The 19,091-nt window shown below is 39.4% G+C and overlaps 1 long non-coding RNA gene across 1 annotated transcript in view; it reads right to left on the bottom strand.

Annotated features, from left to right (window-relative positions):
- The window catches only part of LOC118008125, a 44,934-nt gene that overhangs the window by 19,471 nt on the left and 6,372 nt on the right, over positions 1-19,091 (bottom strand). Inside the window, exon 2 of the long non-coding RNA XR_004678590.1 lies at positions 1,403-1,497. This is a non-coding gene — a long non-coding RNA (uncharacterized LOC118008125). The remainder of the gene's footprint in view (positions 1-1,402; positions 1,498-19,091) is intronic.

Raw genomic sequence — 19,091 nt, 5'->3', positions numbered from 1 at the left:
CAAGTAATCTTTTTTTTTTTTTTAAAGATTTTATTTATTTATTTGACAGAGAGAGACAGTGAGAGAGGGAACACAAGCTGGCAGAGTGGGAGAGGGAGAAGCAGGCTCCCTTTTGAACAGAGAGCCTGATGCGGGGCTCGATCCCAGGACCCTGGGATCATGACCTGAGCCGAAGGCAGACGCTTAACGACTGAGCCACCCAGGTGCCCCTTAAACAAGTAATCTAATGTCATGTTAATAAAAACATAGTGAGAAGATTGAAAGCAACCTTTTAAAAAGGAAGCAATTTCAGATAAAAATGAAATTTGTCTTCAGGCCAATAAAGTTGAATTCTGTGAGAATTTCTATAAAATTAATTTACTACTGAATATACTAAGATTAATTGTGAAAGCTAGCAATGAATAGTATTTGCTGGTGGTATGATTACAAATAATTCTTTCCTCACTCTTGCTTCAATTCAATATTAAGATATTTCCTCCAGATAACGTTGTGGTTAACTTGTCAATTATAACATTACCTAGTCTTCTGTTTTCCTGGTGATCATTTAAGTTCCTGTTTTCAAAATACCAACAACATATTTCTCAGTAAAAGTGCTTCTATGATACTGCTTTAAACCATCTCCATGAAATTCAATAGCTGTTTGTTCAAGTATTAGAATGCTGCTTCATTTTTATGTTTATGATGCCTTTTCTTGTAGGTAGAGCTCTACTGTTTAAAAAATCAGTATTCAGAAATGTAACAGCCTGATGACTTTATTAACCTTTTGTTCAACTTTTCCCCTCTAATTAAACCATTTTCCAAATGATAATCTGCTCTATAGTAACTAATTTGGAAGAAAATTTTTCCTGTGATCTTATTTTGTGCTGGAAATAGTAAGAAGCCACAACCAGTATACAAATATACAGCTTACAAGGCAGAAATGTTCAACATAAGCAATCTAGTGATTTTTATATTTAAATTAATTTAGGATTCATCTTGGCACATTAGCTGCTCTGAGGACTATCACCTCCACATTTCTCTGTATAAGTTGATTGGTCTGATAATAGGCACAACATTATTTGGGAAGAACTTTGGACACATTGACCACAAGTAATAAATGGAATCTATGATAAGAAATGCTATGTCTACTAGAATGTAAATTCCATAATGGCAAGGACCTTCTCTGGTTGACTTCTCTATCCTCATTGTAATAGTGATATAGAGTAGATGTTCAATAATTAGTATTTTAAACAATGAAGTAATCTTATATGAGTTTGATATGTTTATAAAGAAGGAAGGGGAGGTACTTCATGGAGGAGTTGGTCTGTGACTCTAGCATTTGTATTTGTCACACTCCATCACATACCCTGTCTTACCATATCCATGAAGTATATCATTCCAAATAATTATCTTATTCATTTACCTGTATAGTGTCTCTCTCCTCCACTATGTTATAAATTCCATGAGGAATGGTACCATGTCCTGGGTACCGCAAATACTTCCTGGCATAAAGTAGATCTGTGGAATGAAATAGTACATTTTAATATAAATTTAGTACATCTATAAAGTGCAAGACAAAAAACAGAAAGATAGGAAAAAATCCAATCTTTGGAATGATGAGACAAACCCTCTAGAAGGGTATTTGTATCTGTTCAGCATGGGAGGCCAGGTTATGGAACTCACTTTCTATAATGACCTGGAACTTGCTTATGAATCTTAAATATTGAAGGGATTGAAGATTTCTAGACGATGCTGGCAAATCTTGGTTTTGGCAAAAGATAATTTAAGGATTTCATGACTTCATGGGGTTGATATGTTATTAAGAGACAATTTAAATGACATGAAGTATAATCTGATCATTATTATTATTATATTTATATAGTTTTTTGTTAGTAGTAGTACTAGTAACAGTTTTAGTAGTAGTAGTAGTACTTAGTAGTAATAGTGTCTACCATAGGTCAGACACCAAAAATAATTTGTCAGAGAGACACAGTGAGAGAGGGAACACAAGCAGGGGGAGCGGGAGAGGGAGAAGCAGGCTTCCCGCTGAGCAGGGAGCCTGATGTGGGGCTCGATCCCAGGACCCTGGGACCACGACCTGAGCGGAAGGCAGACGCCCAAAGACTGAGCCACCCAGGCACGTCCAGCCTGTCATGTTTAGATTTGCTGCCCCTCTTATTCTGAGACATCTTCAGAACAAAAACAAATTGTCTAGTCCTCTCTATATTCTTGAGTTAAATATACAGTGATTGGGACACCATCATAAACTCTGAGAGGAGCCATGGAGCTAATATGTTCCAACTCTTTTCCAAGAGATAGGTACCAACTGTTCATAGACTGAACCTCACAGACAGAATAAAAGATCACAAATGTTTCTACATGTTCATTATTTAGTTTCTATTTCACTTAAAAAGTGATGTCAAAGAGATGTCAGGTGTTTGCTCCAGGCCAGGGTCTCAAAAGGGAGCAGAAAGTTGGAACAATGATCACCGTCTAATAAATCAGTGGTATTAATTTACACAGACTTATTCAAGTCATACAGGGCTGTAAAACATTTACCAAACTTAATAGATCCTGATAATGAAACAGAATGCCAGTTGAAGAATTTATAAGAGAAATAGATATTTGGCTCAAGAACTGCATGCAGTTATCTGCTCAAGGGCTTCCCTGCTGATATACAAGGAAATAAATTTATCGGTATAATCACAATGTGGCATTTGAGTAGAGGAACAATTTACTGTAACAGTAATGCTTGTTTGGTTTCTACCTTCCACCTAATTACTCCCCAGGTCCTGTCAATTCCGCCTCTGAAATGTATCTTGAATTATTTTTTTCTTTTTCTATTTCACTTCCTTAATTCATCATTTGTTTCCCCTAAAAGGAAACAGTGCCATTTTAACTGCTTTCTCTCTCTCCTATCTTTGGTCTCATCCTTTTTAAATCCACTGTCCCCACTATGGTCTGAGGAATCTCTCTGGTGATAGGACAGAAAGAGCTGCTGCCCAAGGTTGGGAGGGGTGGCTGGTTATGTGCTTAGGAGTTGGGGAGGTAAGGAAAAAAGGAGGTTTCAAAAGGTTTTTCATATGTTAAAGAAGATTCACAGGATACCAGAGGCCTTGCCATTGTCCAGTTAGGTTATTTTTCCCTCTAGCAAGGCATTAACATGAAGAAAGCTGGGAGCTTCTTTCTTTCCCCACCTGTTCCTCCAGGAAGCTCCCAGCTTTCTTCAGGAGTGAGGGTGGGGTTGGGGGAGATTGCAGGTTGTCAGCCTCTGTTTTGTCCTCAGCTAGCCTTCTGCTCCCTCATCAGTTCTTAGAGTCTTCCCTGCCACTACCGATTGGTCTATTGTTCAAACAAAAGAAAAATGAATCTGTGGCAGTCTTTAAAGGCTGCTTGGGGTTCTTCTTCTTAGGGCATTCTGAATCCAATACAATAAATAAGGTTACCCAGCCTGTTCTAGCTGCTCTCTTTGTAAATGGATTATCTCCCGAGATTAGTGGATTTATTAAAAAAAAAAAAAAAAAAAAAAAAAAGGCAGAAAATAGGATGGGAAGCCAGGGGCCTGAGTAAACTAGTGACTCTTGAGCATTTTGAAAGGACCCTGGAGCAAGATTGCAAAAACAAAAATCCACCAAGCTAATATTTACAGCTACATCAGCTCCAAGGCCGGGGCAGGGGAGGGCGGGGGAGGGGGCAAAACAACACCTACGCCTCCCGCATTATATTCTCCTAGGGGTTCATTATCCAAACACTGGCCCAAAACAGTCTCAATTGTAATCAACTGGGACACCAGAAAAGAGATCTTCCTCAAAGTTCTTGTGCAAAATTCTTCTCCAAGGTACCTCTAGAGGCTGTCTGCATATGGTCCCCTCCCACAATTGACAGGCCTCCAAGGGGTTTTTCAGGAAACTATTACCAGTAATTCCCTTAACTAGTCAAGGGGAAGCTAAAATTAAAATTAATGAGTTTATTCAATCCTGCCAGAAGTATTTACTGTTTGTCCTGGCTGAAACCTTAACAAGATGTTTGAAATGATTTAATAACTTAATGATAAAGAAGTTGACCAAATTGGAAGCTCATATTTAGAGCCGGATAGAAATTTCCTTAAGACCTTCTCCCCTAAGGGGCGCCTGGGTGGCTCAGTCGTTAAGCGTCTGCCTTTGGCTCAGGTCATGATCCCAGTGTCCTGGGATCGAGTCCCACATCGGGCTTCCTGCTCGGCGGGAAGCCTGCTTCTCCCTCTCGCACTCCCCCTGCTTGTGTTCCCTCTCTCTGTCAAATATATAAAATCTTAAAAAAAAAAAAAAAAAAAAAAAGACCGTCTCCCCTAAGTTAAAACAAAACTGTACCCAGAGAGAAAGAAGCAAATTGGAGAAAATGTAGTTGAAAGGGTGGGTCAGCCTCTTCATCAATGAGGCTGCAATCGAGTTCTTTGAGGAATTGGAAACACCCATCTTTGTCCTGCAAATCTCTGTAGGGCCAAAGGTGTGGCTCTTGGGGTTCAAAGTTCACCTACCCCTTTTTTGCCAATCCCTCAAACTTTGCCTATTCCTCCTAAGAGGCTTGAAAAGATCTAGATGGAGTTGTCTCTTGCACAAAAATCTGTTCCTTTGTGATGTAAATTTTCTACCCTCTTCTCTTGAGCCTAATTGCCATTCTTCAAATGCCAACTTCGGGGAGAAGTTTCTCAGCAGAAGAAAAACAAAGAGAGGGAGGTATTTGGAAATCGGGCCTATATTGTCTTCTCCACAACTAGTAGTGTAGTCCCTAGCCTCCTTATCCATGGTTTTGTTGCAGGATTTCTTTTCCTTTAGTGCCAGAGGTTTTTGGTCACCCTGCTTCAAAGAATGATGAGGTAGACCAGACGAAGAGTGTTGGGCAGCAAAGCAAAGTTTAGTGAGCGATCGTACAAAGCTACCAGAGAGGGAGGGGACCCAAAAGGGTTGCCCCCAGAATTTTAAGTCTAGGGGTTTTTACGGGCTCCTTGGTGGGCTGTTTTAATCTGATGAATCCTCCAATCACCTGTCACCCAATCAGGTTTTTGTCCAGGCGTTCATCTACCTGTCAGGTAGTTGTTCACGTGGTAAAGGGTGGAGGGCTCCTTCCAGGGTGGTGTAAAATCCTTTTAATGGTGGTTTCCTCTTAGGGCCGGGGGAGAGAGGCTTGTCCCTGCCTGCCTTCGTTAGTTTCAGTTCCCCGGAATCAACCGAGGTCCAGAAGCAGAAGATCCTCCTGGTGACACATTATCAGGTCAGGAGTAACCTGATGCTGAGTCACAATGGCTGTGTCCTTCACCTCACTTTGTCTCCTCACATTTTATCATCTCACATCATCTCATTTCATCTCACATCATCAAAAGAAAGGAGATAGCAATCAGATATTTTTAGAGAGAGATCACATTCATGTAACTTATTACAGGCTACTGTTCTAATTGTTCTAGTTTATTATTGTTGTTTATCTCTTCCTGTGTCTGATTTGTAACATTAAATTATCTTTGTATGTATATATAGGAAAAAACGTAGTATATATACGGGTCAGTACTATCCGTGGTCTCAGGCATCCACTGAGGTCTTGGACCCTTTTTCCCATGGATAGGGCGACAAGTGTTGTAAAAACAAAAGCTGTAAGCTCTCTGCATATGTGAATATCACACAGAAGATCAGTAAAAAACCGTAAGAACTGCATAGTGCCAGCCCTAATTTTTATCACACCTCTCAGGCTACAGTCTGATCAAAAGGGGGTAATTATTAAAAAAGAAACAAACAGGGGCGCCTGGGTGGCTCAGTCATTAAGCGTCTGCCTTCGGCTCAGGTCATGATCCCAGGGTCCTGGGATCGAGGCCCGCATCGGGCTCCCTGCTCAGCGGGGAGTCTGCTTCTCCCTCTCCCTCTCCCCCTGCTTGTGTTCCCTCTCTCGCTGTGTCTCTCTCTGTCAAATGAATAAATAAAAATCTTAAAAAAAAAAAAAAAAAGAAACAAACAAGTAAAAAACAGCCCCAAACGGAGAGGCATTTGCCCCTTCAACAGCAGATGGAGACTTAATTACAGTTTCATCCTTGCCCAGGAATATGGCCTTTAAACAGTGGATCTGAAATTTCTCATGAGCACTATTGTGGTCCTCAGTATGAAAAAAATCTGTGCTTTTCCTCCCCCCCACAAGATGAAACAATCTTTTGTTTTTCTAATAACTTCCTTGCCCCTCCCTCCTGCTATAACAACCTTCCATTTTCTACAACTCCTGGGCATTTCACTACTTGCTAGTTGGGATGCTTCCTGATTCATGAATAACTTAATAAAGCCAATTAGATATTCAACTTTACTACATTGAATTTTTTAATACTGCACACACACACAAATACACAGATACGTGTGGTACGAGTGTGTGCATTGGGTACGTATATATTCTCTTTACTGGTAACCTTATGTTTTAGATTATCTTTTATAAAAAGCGTATAGTTGAGTTCTTTTTTTTTCTTTTTACGATTTTACTTTAAAGTAATCTCTATACCCAACATAGGGCTCGAACTTAATAACCTCGAGATCAAAGTCGAATGCTCTATTGATCGAGCCAGCCAGGTATCCCTATAGTTGAATTTTTAAATGCAACTTGAAAATTTTTGTCTTTTACCCTGAAATATAATGTCAGGGAACAAGAATTACTGTCCCCTCAAAGATCCTTCTACCTGAACTAAGAATCAAGTTGACATGAGACAGATTAAGAGGAGAAAATAAATTTAATAGATGTTCACCTGGGGAATCCACATGGACATGGAAATTCCAAAGACAGGCAAAATGAGGTATACAGTCATTCTTAACTAAGGAGATGGGGGTAGGGGGCTAGGATTTCAGAAGAAAGGATCGCACTTCACAGGGCAATAGGAAGAGTAGATGTTTGCCCTGACATAGAGATGGGTCCCTCAGATAAAATTTATCTCTGCTAATAACCTTTATTCTGGAAAAGACCCCCAATTTTGATTTTTCTGTGTGGTTAAGGGAGGGACCAAAGTTTCCCTTGAGCCTCCAGGGTCTCAAGTACCTTCAGCTCAAAAGAATCCACATGTCAAAGTAGCACTTTCTTGGGGGTGGTGGGGGTACCTGTTCTGAACCCCTTCAGTAGTCTCTTGGCATTTATTTTGATTACTGGCTTACTGGGCTCATTTCCATGATCATAGCTTGTGCTTTCTATTTGAGTTTTTTAAATGCTTTTTATAATTTTCTTTCCTTCTTTTTTTATATGGATGGCTTGAGAATTTCTTAAATTTCATTTTTTTCTCTACTGTTGCAAATTTTGGAAGTTACACTGTCGACTTACACACTTTTAACAATTGCCCTTAATATATTATGAATACTTAAATTCTAAAGCTGACCATTACTACTTTATTCTGAAAAAAGTAAAATGCCTTTAGAACACTATAATCACAAGCTTCCCTTCCTGTCTTTTAAATTTTCTTCTCTGATGCTTATTTCTTTTCTGTTTTATTGTGTTCTAATACTTTAATTCTATATTTTAATTCCTAAAATTAAACACAATTGTTATGGTTTTAGGCAGTCAGTGTTGGTTGAAATTTACCTATCCATTTCATGATTACTTTGCTCAGTTAATTGTTTTTTCCACTTGAGTTTCTTTCCTCCTTCCCTCACTTCCACTGCTGGTTTAAAAATTACAGATTCTCGGTTGAAATTTAGTGCATGCTCCGGACTTATTAAGATGCATTCTTGTATCTTTCCCCCATAAATTTCTTTTTCTAAAATTTTTAAAAATTTATTATTATTTTTTAAATTCCAGTGTAGTTAACATACAGTGTTATATTTCCCTGTCAGCTTCTTAACCTTAACCTTATCACTTCCTGTCAGCCTTGGCTTGCTCCCCCTTCCTCTAGGGCCAGCATCTAACAAAATTGGCATGCCCATGATAGGAGCTCAGTATTTGTTGGAATCCTGTTTAAACAGTAGAAATAGTGTTTGTGTAATATCTCTGCTAGTGTCTGAAGAAGTACTTGGCAAATTAACTCAATACAGTTTGGAATGAAACAGCAGTGTGGAAAGGGAGAATTCGCCAAATACTTCCTTGGAATTCTAGTGTCCTTGCATCCCAGTCCAGTTGTTTGGGTGACCCTGTCTTCCAAAGACACATCCAGTATAACCTGCACACGACGGCCTTATCCACGTGGCACAATTTCCAGCATTTGGATACCAAATAATCAAAGAAGCCAAAAGGGGCAAGCACTTCATGATTACAGACACCAGTGGGTCTAGCTGGCTGGGGTTGGGGAGGGGAGCAGATACCTACTAGAAAATACAATCAGTATGCTTTGCTCATATAATGAAATCCAACTGAACAGTTCTTAGAAAATTATTGAAAAGACTGGATTAAATAGTATCGGTGGAGGATATGAAAGCTCCCCGTGACAAGATCTCATTTGGAAGCTAAAGGAAATGGAGAAAGTTAGCTTATGGAATGCTGAGGAATCTGGACTGATATCCAAGTATATTAGGATTCCTTCTCTTCCTCCTCCTCCTCTCTCTCCCTCTCTCTCAGCTCCCTAGATTTTCACATCTTCAGTTTTTAATTTTTTTTTTAAGATTTTACTTATTTGACAGAGAGAGACACAGTCAGAGAGGGAACACAAGCAGGGAGAGTTGGAGAGGGAGAAGCAGGCTTCCCGCGGAGCAGGGAGCCCAATGTGGGGCTCGATCCCAGGACCCTGGGACCATGACCTGAGCCAAAGGCAGACGCTCAATGACTGAGACACCCAGGTGCCCCCAGTTTTTAATTTTTAATCATCAATAATGTTTGTGTCATATCCAGGCCATGGAGAGATTAAGATAAATAAGTCCTATTCGGCTACACAAAGTACTTTCTGAGCCCTGGAAGACTGATTTCCACCCCTCCTCACCTCCAGAATCCTTTGCCTTATGCCCACGCTGAATTCCCCACTGCCCAGTATCAAGGAAACTGCCAAAGCAACCTACCTCTCCCTGGGTCATTGCATACCCCTGTTACCTAGGGGACATCCACGTGCCCTTGCCATGCCCTTCCCTCATTTCAGGGTTCTGAGGACTAGGCTCTCCCATTTTCCTTGGGCCTCAGTGCTCCAGTTTATTCGACAGCAGGACACCTACCCCCAAGAGATTTTCTTATGCTCCCAGAAAATCGCATAAGTACTTTCCATTTGTATGGGCAGTTTTAAGCACCTTTATAATGCTGTCCTACCAGGGAAAACATTTCAAATGCTCTGGGTCACCTTAAACTCATGTGCTTACTATGGCTCTTCTCTTTGTTCTATTCATTTATTTATTTTCTTTCTTTCTCCATCTGTCTATCCATCTATCTGTCTCTCTTCCCTTTCCTTCTCCTTTTCTCTTTCATTTTTCTTTCTCCTTTTCTCTCTTTGCTTCACTTTCCTGTTTTATATATTCATTTGCTTCACAATAACAAATAATAAAATCTTCTCTTTTCCTGCTGTTTCAGTTGTGTTAGCAACCACGTTAGCATTAATTTTCAGCTGCCATTGTGCTGATCACCCATGTTACTACCGCGCTGTGTTCCTGGGGAAGTGATGGGTGAGCAGTGAATTATGTGTTTCAGAATTAACTCAAAAAGATCTCTCAAATGTATTTGTTGCATTTCGACAAGTGTGGAAAAGCTGATTTTATATCCTAGTAAGGCTTGTATTTGGCGGGGGGTGGGGGGGAAGGAGACATAATACATATTGGGGGGCACCTGGGTGGCTCAGATGATTAAGCATCTGTCTTCGGCTCAGGTCATGATCCCAGGGTCCTGGGATCGAGCCCCGCATCGGGCTCCCTGCTGGGCGGGAGGCCTGCTTCTCCCTCTCCCGCTCCCCCTGCTTGTGTTCCCTCTCTCACTGTCTCTCTCTCTCTCTCTGTCAAATAAAATCTTTAAAAAAAAGAAAGAAAAGAAAAGAAATTCTCTGCTGATATTGTCGCAGGATCACAGGGCTCTTGTCCCATGGGGTGAAAGAATGAATCTCACAGACACAAAAGGGTGAAGTGAAATGAAAGTTTATGAAGTGAAGAAGAGAATAGAAAGAGAAAGCTCTCTAGTGTGAGAGGGGTCCCGCCCGGGTTGCCCCGGAGGGCTTTCAGTGCCAGTCTTGTATTGAGAACTGCCTGGGAAGCTTGCAGCCTTGGGATGCCTGTGCCCTCTTGGTCTGTTCCCTTATCTCTTGCTCAGCTCTGTCTCAGCCTGTACACCTGCCAGGAATAGTTCCGGAGCCCAGTCAGCAGAGTCAGGGGCCGCCTATGTCTCCCGCCTAGACTTTCACCCCTTCCCTATTCATGGGACACTGCCTGTGGGCAGAGAGAGCTGTGCTGGGATTGTGAGCAGTGACTGATTGTCTACTTTTTTATACGTGGGGGTGCGGGATAGCACAAGTCTCCAAGGAACCTGGAAGCAAGGCTTTCAGGACCTTGAGGGGCCAGCTGCTGCCGAGATGAGGTTCCTTTTAAAGGTGAAGACACTGAGGTGGCCACGAGTTCCTTGAGGAGGGTCACACTCTGCATGTTGCAGGGGTCTATCAGTGGGCTGCAAGCTGTAAGGAGATTTTATTTTTTATTTTTTTAAAGATTTTATTTATTTGATACAGAGAGAGCACGTAAGAGATAGAGAGCACAAGCAGGAGGAATGGCAGGCAGAGGGAGAAGCAGGCTCCCCGCTGAGCAAGGAGCCTGATATGGGACTCGATCCCAGAACCCTGGGACCGTGACCTGAGCCGAAGGCAGACGCTTCACCGACTGAGCCACCCAGGCGCCCCTGTAAGGAGATTTTAATTGAAACTACTTTTGTTTTGCCTTTGTTTCCCACATTGATAGGAGCCATTCTATTTCCTTCTCCCTGAGGTACCATATGAAGTCCAATAGCTTTTAATCCCTACCTCTCCGATTCATCCTCCCCTCTATATCCTGACTGCTATCACCCTATCCTAGGCTTCTTTGTCTCTCTCTGGAACTACCAAAATGGTTGCCTAATTGGTCTCCTGGTTTCTAGGATTGTACCCCTCCGGTCTGATCTCCACACGCTTTACCTGAAGGTCTTTTGAAAACCAGAGCTGATCTAGTCTGTCTTTTGCTTAAAAGCAATCAAGTTTTTGTAACATTCTAACAAAAATAAACCCACGCTCCTGAGCGTGGCATACAAGACTCTTAAAATATCGTGTCAGCCTTTCATCTGTTTCATTCCTTCTGCATACCAACTATATGGAATGCCATTCTCAACTTTTCTCCCTGAGAGAGACCCCTGGAGTTTCAGCATCTTCTTTTTGAAGTGTTCCCTGATATCTCCAAGTTGAATTCACCAATCATATATTTTGTCTATTCCATAACTTATAGTAAGCTATTATAGTAACCATTGTACTGAATACCATTTATTTATCACCAGTAGACTGTGAGCCCTTTGAGGGCAGTGTACCTTATTGGTGTATTTACCTAGAGCCAAGCACAGAATCTTGTGTATCAGTTAACTATTAGTAATGTTTATTGAAATTAAAGAAAAAGGTAGTATAACACAGAATTTAGAATAAAATGTGACCTGACCCTTGTGAAACCAATAAAACCATCCCCAGAAACACTAAAACTCTCTTATATCTTTCATTTTTTTCCTCTTTATCATCCCTGCCACTTCCCTAATTTCAATTCTCATCATCTCTCACTTGGGTTATTAAAATATCCTCGGTACTGACCTCCTCCATCCAGTTTTTCCCCTTCTACCCCAAACCATCATCCACAATGTCAGAGTGATCAGACCAAAACAGTGTACCCCTCTTAGTCTCCAGCTTCTACATACTTAGGAGCTCGCCACTAGCCTTTGGATGAAGTTCAAACTTCTTAGCTTGATATAAAAGGCCCTTCAAAACTTGGCTGTGGTATATATGCTGTAATCTCCTGCAGCTCTTCCAAATATACAGTACTCTCACAGCTCTGACTACTATCTGTACAGTTCTCTGATTCATCCTTCAAAGTCCAGTATAAATACCACCTCCTCTCTCAATTTCTTTTGCCATCTCCATTCACTTCACCCCAATCAGAGAGAATGAATCATTCCCCAAATAGTTTATACACACATCTTTTATACCATACATCACATCATTCATTGTATTTGTGTATGCATCTGTCTTTCTCAGTAGACTGTAATCTACCTGAGAAGTAGGGCTGTGGGTTTCCCAGTTTGGTCTTTAAAGCCAAATTCGGTGCCCAGGTAACAATTGGTGATCAGAGTTTGTTGCATGTTAAGTGGGCCCAATCTATTTGACAATATATACTTTAAGATGGTGAGGTTACAGGTTATGTAAATATGTAAATACAGGTTATGTAAATATATAAAAATATAGTATATACCATATAGATATGACAAATATATATTATAAAATGTCTATTAAACTTCTGTGAGAAATCCATTTTGTTGTATGGAGTAAAATTAATGCTGAAATATTCTGAAATATAGGATACACCTTCTAATATAGTTCAAATTCATTCTTGTTATTAATTTCATGTAAATTGTTTTATCTCTTCTACACCATATCCTGTAGACAAAGTACCATGTCAAAAATCCAGTTAAGTGGTTGTTGCATGACATTGGATGGAATTAAAGTGTCATTTATAAATGGACATTTTAATCATGAGCACATGGCATATCCTGAAACTTTCCTCCTCTTTTCTCTTAAAACTTGTACAAGATGATTAATGCTATCAATGAAATTTTGATCACTGGTTTATTCAACCGATATTTGTCAAGAAATTACTTATGGTAGGTGGTCAGGGAGGCTTTGTGATAATAGCATAAATGAAACTACACTGTCATCTAACGATAAACATTATTCGATAACAAATTGTGACAAAAAAATTAAGATTTTATTTATTTATTTGTCATAGAGAGAGTGAGAGCACAAGCAGGGGGAACGGCAGGCTCTCTGCTGAGCAAGTAACCAGAGACAGAACTCGAACCCAGGACCCTGGAATCATGACCTGAGTTGAAGGCAGACATTTCACCAACTGAGTCACCCAGGCGCCCCTGAAAAATTTTATGAAGAAGTCCAGGGTCTTATGAATATATGTAACACCTCTAAACCTCAATTTTGTCCTTTATAAATAGAGTACTTTTGAAATAGTAATAATAATAATACCAATTGCTATTTATAAAAATCCCTTCTATCTCTCTGTTTACTGTTCACAAATATTTTCACATAATTAATACACTTATTCTTTCAACAAATATTTATTAAATGTCTCCTCTATATCAGGGACTATCCTAGGCACAGTGAATATAATGGTAAAGCCTAACTTACTAATTAAATAGCCATACGAGTATGATGAGTGCTATGAAGGAGACAGTCCTTGCCATCTCAGAATATGTAGTATTTTAAAGGATAATGTTGAGTAACAGGGGCAATCATGAAATAGTGTGATAAATTAACAATGGCAACTTTAACAATGAGGAGATTAAAAACACTTCCTAATAAGTAAGTTTTTCCTTTCATTAATTATCATGAAGGCATTGCACGATTTCCCTGGAAGTCCTGCATGCTCTAAAATCCCTTTCCCAATTAAAAGTCCCATTCCGTCTTTTTATAGAACTCAGGTAGCTATCTGATAGAAAATAGTTTGATCAGATTAATTTATTTTTTTATTTTTATTTTTATGTTTTTTAAGATTTTATTTATTTATTTGAGAGAGTGAGAATGAGAGAGAGTACATGAGAGGGGGGAGGGTCAGAGGGAGAAGCAGGCTCCTAGCTGAGCAGGGAGCCCGATGCGGGACTCGATCCCGGGACTCCAGGATCATGACCTGAGCCGAAGGCAGTTGTTTAACCAACTGAGCCACCCAGGCGCCCTGATCAGATTAATTTAAACTATGGTATCAACAAATCGATTTTCAGCCCTTCCAGAGATAATTTTATTTTCAAATGATTAATTTATACTTTCAAATGACTACATCTCTAATGGTAAATCAGTGTGGCTAAGAACATTTTAGGAGTCAGGAGAATCCCTAAGAACCCCCAAATTATGTCCAGGAGATAATCACCTTTACTGCCTGCACAGGAGGGCAGTGCTTGAAAAAGAGGGAAATCAGTGCAAAAGAAATTCACACTATATATTTATTTTTTAAAAATTATTCCATTGTATCCAAGGTTCACCCATGAGTCCATGTCTACCATTATAGTTCTGGCCAGTCAGAATGGATAACCTTGAAGAACATTGCAACATACACAAGGAAAAATCCACATTGAAGTACTTCAAGGTCTACAAAGAAAAATGCAATTTATAATCCCTAGGCGCTATTCATCCTCTTTGGAACAATTTTCAACAATGGCTGAGATACTACTGGGTTTTAGAGTAACTCAGCTAACCAAAAAAATTAAGCCAAACACCTGATTTCCCAAGCAGCCTAGATAATTGGGGTTTTATGCTACATTAACATAAACATTAGACAATTATTTTCCCCATCTGTTTCCTTGTTCTTAAACCCCCAGCAAAAGTCTTTGTAGTAGCTCTTAAAAATGTTTCTTGAATTTTATCCCATTTTAAGTGGCTCTTATCTAAATTGTCTTTGCTGATATTGTTGTCTTATATGGTGATAGTGCATTTTTCTCATTTCTATTGTGTCACGTTTCCTTTCTCTCTTCAGTTTAAAAAGTGAATCTCGCCACACCATATCAGAACGGATGATATCAGGTTAGCCATTAAAATATTGGCATTCTTTACCATTCAGTGTAAGTCGTCTACATTTGACTATTTTTTAGAAACTCAACACAGTATGAATAAGTCTTACGTAGCTCTTAAAGAATAGGGTTCAATAAATTAACGATTTAAGATGCCTCACATTTTTTTTTTTTTTTGATGCCTCACATTTTATCAGCAAATCTGGTCAGCTGTGTGTCTGCCAAGGAGCTGTGCTAGGTTATGAAATCAGCAACAACGGCACCTGTCAAAGCAATAGAAGTTCGTGTTCCTTTTTCCTAGTATCGACTGAAGAGCTGTTTTTACCTTCGGAAGCAAAAACTGGACAAAAGATTCTAAGAATCGAGTGAGCAATTTTCTTTTGATTTTAGCCCAGACTGAGAATTATTGTCTGTGGGGAATGAAAAGTGTGGTTTTCCATCTGACATCTTTCAATTCTGTGTTGGCATGCTTTCGTAATATTTAATTATGATGTCCTAATTGTGGATATTCTCAGTGCTAGTACCTGACCCTTTGAGAGAGTTCCTTTACAGAGCTTAAAGGTGTTGAGTATTTCAGACATCTCTTAAAATCAATTTGAATATCTGGCAGCCTAACATACAAGGCAAATTATTTTTTATTTTTTTATTATTATTATTTTTAAAGATTTTATTTATTTGACAGAGAGAGACACAGCGAGAGAGGGAACACAAGCAGGGGGAGTGGGAGAGGGAGAAGCAGGCTTCCCGCTGAGCAGGGAGCCCAATGCGGGGCTCGATCCCAGGACCCTGGGATCATGACCTGAGCCGAAGGCAGACGCTTAACGACTGAGCCACCCAGGTGCCCCGGCAAATTATTTTAAAAGGTATTTTTATGTATATATCGTATAGTTTATGTACTCTTTAGCTATTGTTACAATAATAATTAAAATTGCACTTATGGTCTACTTTTTGAACTTTTCATGCCTTTTACACTATATGAACATTTTCAGAAACTGGAAAAGGTTATAAAGATGAAAATTATTAATGCTATTATTCCTATTATCCAAAGAATATTCATTTGTAATATAGCCTTTTTCAGCTTGATAATTTTTTTATTCTGGAAGTAATATCTTATTTCCTCTGGCTCTCTGCATTGCATGCATATAATTAGCCAAAAAAAAAAAAAATTAAAAGTGTTCAGCTCTTATTCTTGCAAGCTATTGAATCAGACAGAGGCCCTGCCCTCAGGAAGCTCATAGGAAAGCAGTGGAGTGCAGTGGCCTCAAACAGACCTGGAATTTGAAATTAGATGCCATTCATTATTGGATGAATGACCTTGGATGGTTAACATCTAAGATGCACTTGTATGTTTCTCAGTAAAGTAGTAATAATAGCAGTATTTCCTTACTGAGAGTTATTGGGATAATCGAATTAGATCATGGATATGAAGCATACCTTCTCCTACATGGTAACCCCTCAGTAAATAAGAGCTATTTGTTTCTGTTGCTGGTCTTTGCCTTCTCCTCCTCCGCCTCCTCCTCTTCCTCTTCCCTCTCTTCCTCCTTTTTCTTTTGCAAGCAGGGGGACAGGGATGTCAGAGAAGGGGAAATGGGGAGGGACCGTCAAACCTTTCTAGGGTGGTGGTTTATCAAAACTGTATAGAATTTAAGCATATTAACATGGAAAGAAAGATAAATATGTTCCAGATATAAGGAACATGGTGCAAAAATGCCTCAAGTCACGGACTCAAATTCTGTTCAGAAAGTCATTGTGAATTCCATCTATAAAATCTTATCATTTCAATGGCAGCCATTCTTCTGTGTTCTTTGGAGGAGAGGTTTGCGAGAATATTTCTGTTGTCCTTTGACTCTTCGTTGAGCACAACCAGTTACTTAAGTCAAAGAGCTCAATTTCGCCAGCCATCAATTCACTTTGTGGGAAAGAGGGTCTCCATACCTGCCAGGAGTTGAGGTCAGAGCAAAAGCAATGATCAAGCAGATTTTGCTATCCTCTGCTTTGGGGATAAGTTGTCAAACGTCAATCACCAATGCCATTTTCTGCCTTCAAGCATATTCTAGAGTATAGATTATGTAATGGTATCTCTAAGTACCAGTGCTGAAGTGGAAGTTATCTACATTCCATCCGTTCTAATCTTGAGAACACTAAAAGGGATTTTATGGTTGATATAACTATTTCTTTGAAGAATGAAATTCACTTGGCCCTGGGGCCTTGCCAACATCAAAGAGCTTGGTCCAAATGGTTACTTCAGTGTGACCAAAATATGATTCATTTGTTTTCACCATCCTTCCTCCTGATTTTCCCCAGTTGCTGAAATGGTATGTGCATGTTCCTTCATAAATTCATGAGCTTTCTTTATAATGTATTCTATCAGCCGGCACTAGTTAAACTATTAGCTTCAAAGGTCTATAGAAGTGCTTGAAATATAACATAAAATATTTAATAACAGTGATAAACTGCACAGTCTTCAGAGTGATTGCAAAATTGAGGCCATGCATCTCCAAAATAAAAAATATTATGACAGCGATACTCAAAATAATGCATGCTATTTTTAAAAGAGGTAATGCAAAAAGGTGCTGAGGTGGAAAAAGTGTCCAATTAATTAGACGATGAAACAAATATAGCCAAATACCTGCCTGGACTATGAGTGTGCTTTCTGTCTCCTCAAGTCACACTTTTTCCAGAGGAATAGGTTTTCCTCCTCAGTTCCCCCACCCCACATCACATTTGCATTTGGATGTTTTCCCAACCTTCATCAACTCATTAAAGAAACAGATATTCCAATTATTCTTCATTGAAACTTGGAGTAAATTTCACTTCAGGATCCTTGAGGGGGTGAAAATCATTTTTTTTCTTACAGAGAGTAAATTGCCGGATTTATCAACTTTGAATCCAGTGTCAGTTTCTGGCCCAGTAGATAATGCTTTTTGTCTGCTGCCTTCTCTAAGCTTGATTCAGACGGCTCAAGTGCCTCAAATAGCTTTTGTAACTCGGGTACAGCTTTGCAGAACTGAGCTGGAGCTCCACGTTAAAAAGTGGGTATTTAGGGGTGCCTGGGTGGCTCAGTCATTAAGCATCTGCCTTCGGCTCAGGTCCTGATCCCAGGGTCCTGGGATCAAGCCCCGCATTGGGTTCCCTGCTCAGCCGGAGGCCTGCTTCTCCCTCTCCCACTCCCCCTGCTTGTGTTCCCTCTCTCACTGTGTCTCTCTCTCTCAAATAAATAAATAAAAATCTTTAAATTAAAAAAAAGTGGGTATTTAATAATTCTGGTTGTTTCACCATTTCAACGTAACCCTTAAGCTATTACCTCTTAGACATTCTAAATCTTTGAATTGACTGTGTTTTTATAGTTATAATGTATTTTAAACAGGCAGAAAGATACAGAGAGTAATATTACAAAAACCCATTTAACTGTCACCCAAATGTAAAGCCGTTGCAACATTTGAGTCAGAACTTTTTCTAATAAAATAAAACATTGCAGAAAGATACATCTCATGTTACTCATTTTGACCTTTCTATAGGATTGTATCTTGTATAAATAGTTTACTGGGATGCTTGGGCAGCTCAACTGGTTAAGCATCTGCCTTCTGCTCAGGTCATGATCCCGGGGTCCTGGGATCGAGTTCCACATCGGGTTCCCTGCTCAGTGGGGAGCCTGCTTCTCCCTCTGTCTGCCACTCCCCCTGCTTGTGCGCTTGCTCTCTCTCTCTCTCTGACAAATAAGTGAATAAAATCTTTAAAAATATATATATATATAATAGTTTACTAATAATATTCACATTTACATTGGGTTTACAAGATGTTAGTATGCTAAGAGCTTTACATGTATTAACTCATTTTATTCATAAATCACCCATCTTTGGAAGATGCCATTATACCCATTATACAAATGTGGACTGAGGCAATGAGAAAGCAAGTAACTTGAACCAAGTTTATACAACAAGTGGCAGAGTTAGCATTTATACTAGGCTCCAAAGACCATTTGCCCTTTTTTAAAAATTTTTATTTAAATTTAAATTCTAGCTTGTTAACATACAGTATAATATTAGTTTCAGGTGTACAATACAGTGATTGAACACTGCCATGCATGAGCCGGTGCTCATCACAAGTGCACTCCTTAATCCCCATCACCTATTTCACCCATTCCCCCCACTGCCTCCCCTCTGGTAACCAACAGTGTGTTCTCTATAATTAAGGGTCTGTTTCTTGGTTCCCCTCTTTTTTTCCCTTCGCTCATTTCTTTTGTTTCTTAAATTCCACATATGAGTGAAATCATATGGTATTTGTCTTTCCTGACTGACTTATTTTGCTTAGCAGAATACTCTTTAGCTCCATCCACGTCATGGCAAATGGCAAAATTTCATTCTTTTTTATGGCTGAGTAATACTCCATTATATATATATATATATATATATATATATATATATATATATATATAT

The sequence above is a fragment of the Mirounga leonina genome, unplaced genomic scaffold, assembly GCF_011800145.1.
Source record: "Mirounga leonina isolate KUSES-001 unplaced genomic scaffold, KU_Mleo_1.0 Mir_101608, whole genome shotgun sequence".
NCBI classification, from domain to species: domain Eukaryota; kingdom Metazoa; phylum Chordata; class Mammalia; order Carnivora; family Phocidae; genus Mirounga; species Mirounga leonina.
This window is presented reverse-complemented; position numbering and strand designations above follow the sequence as displayed.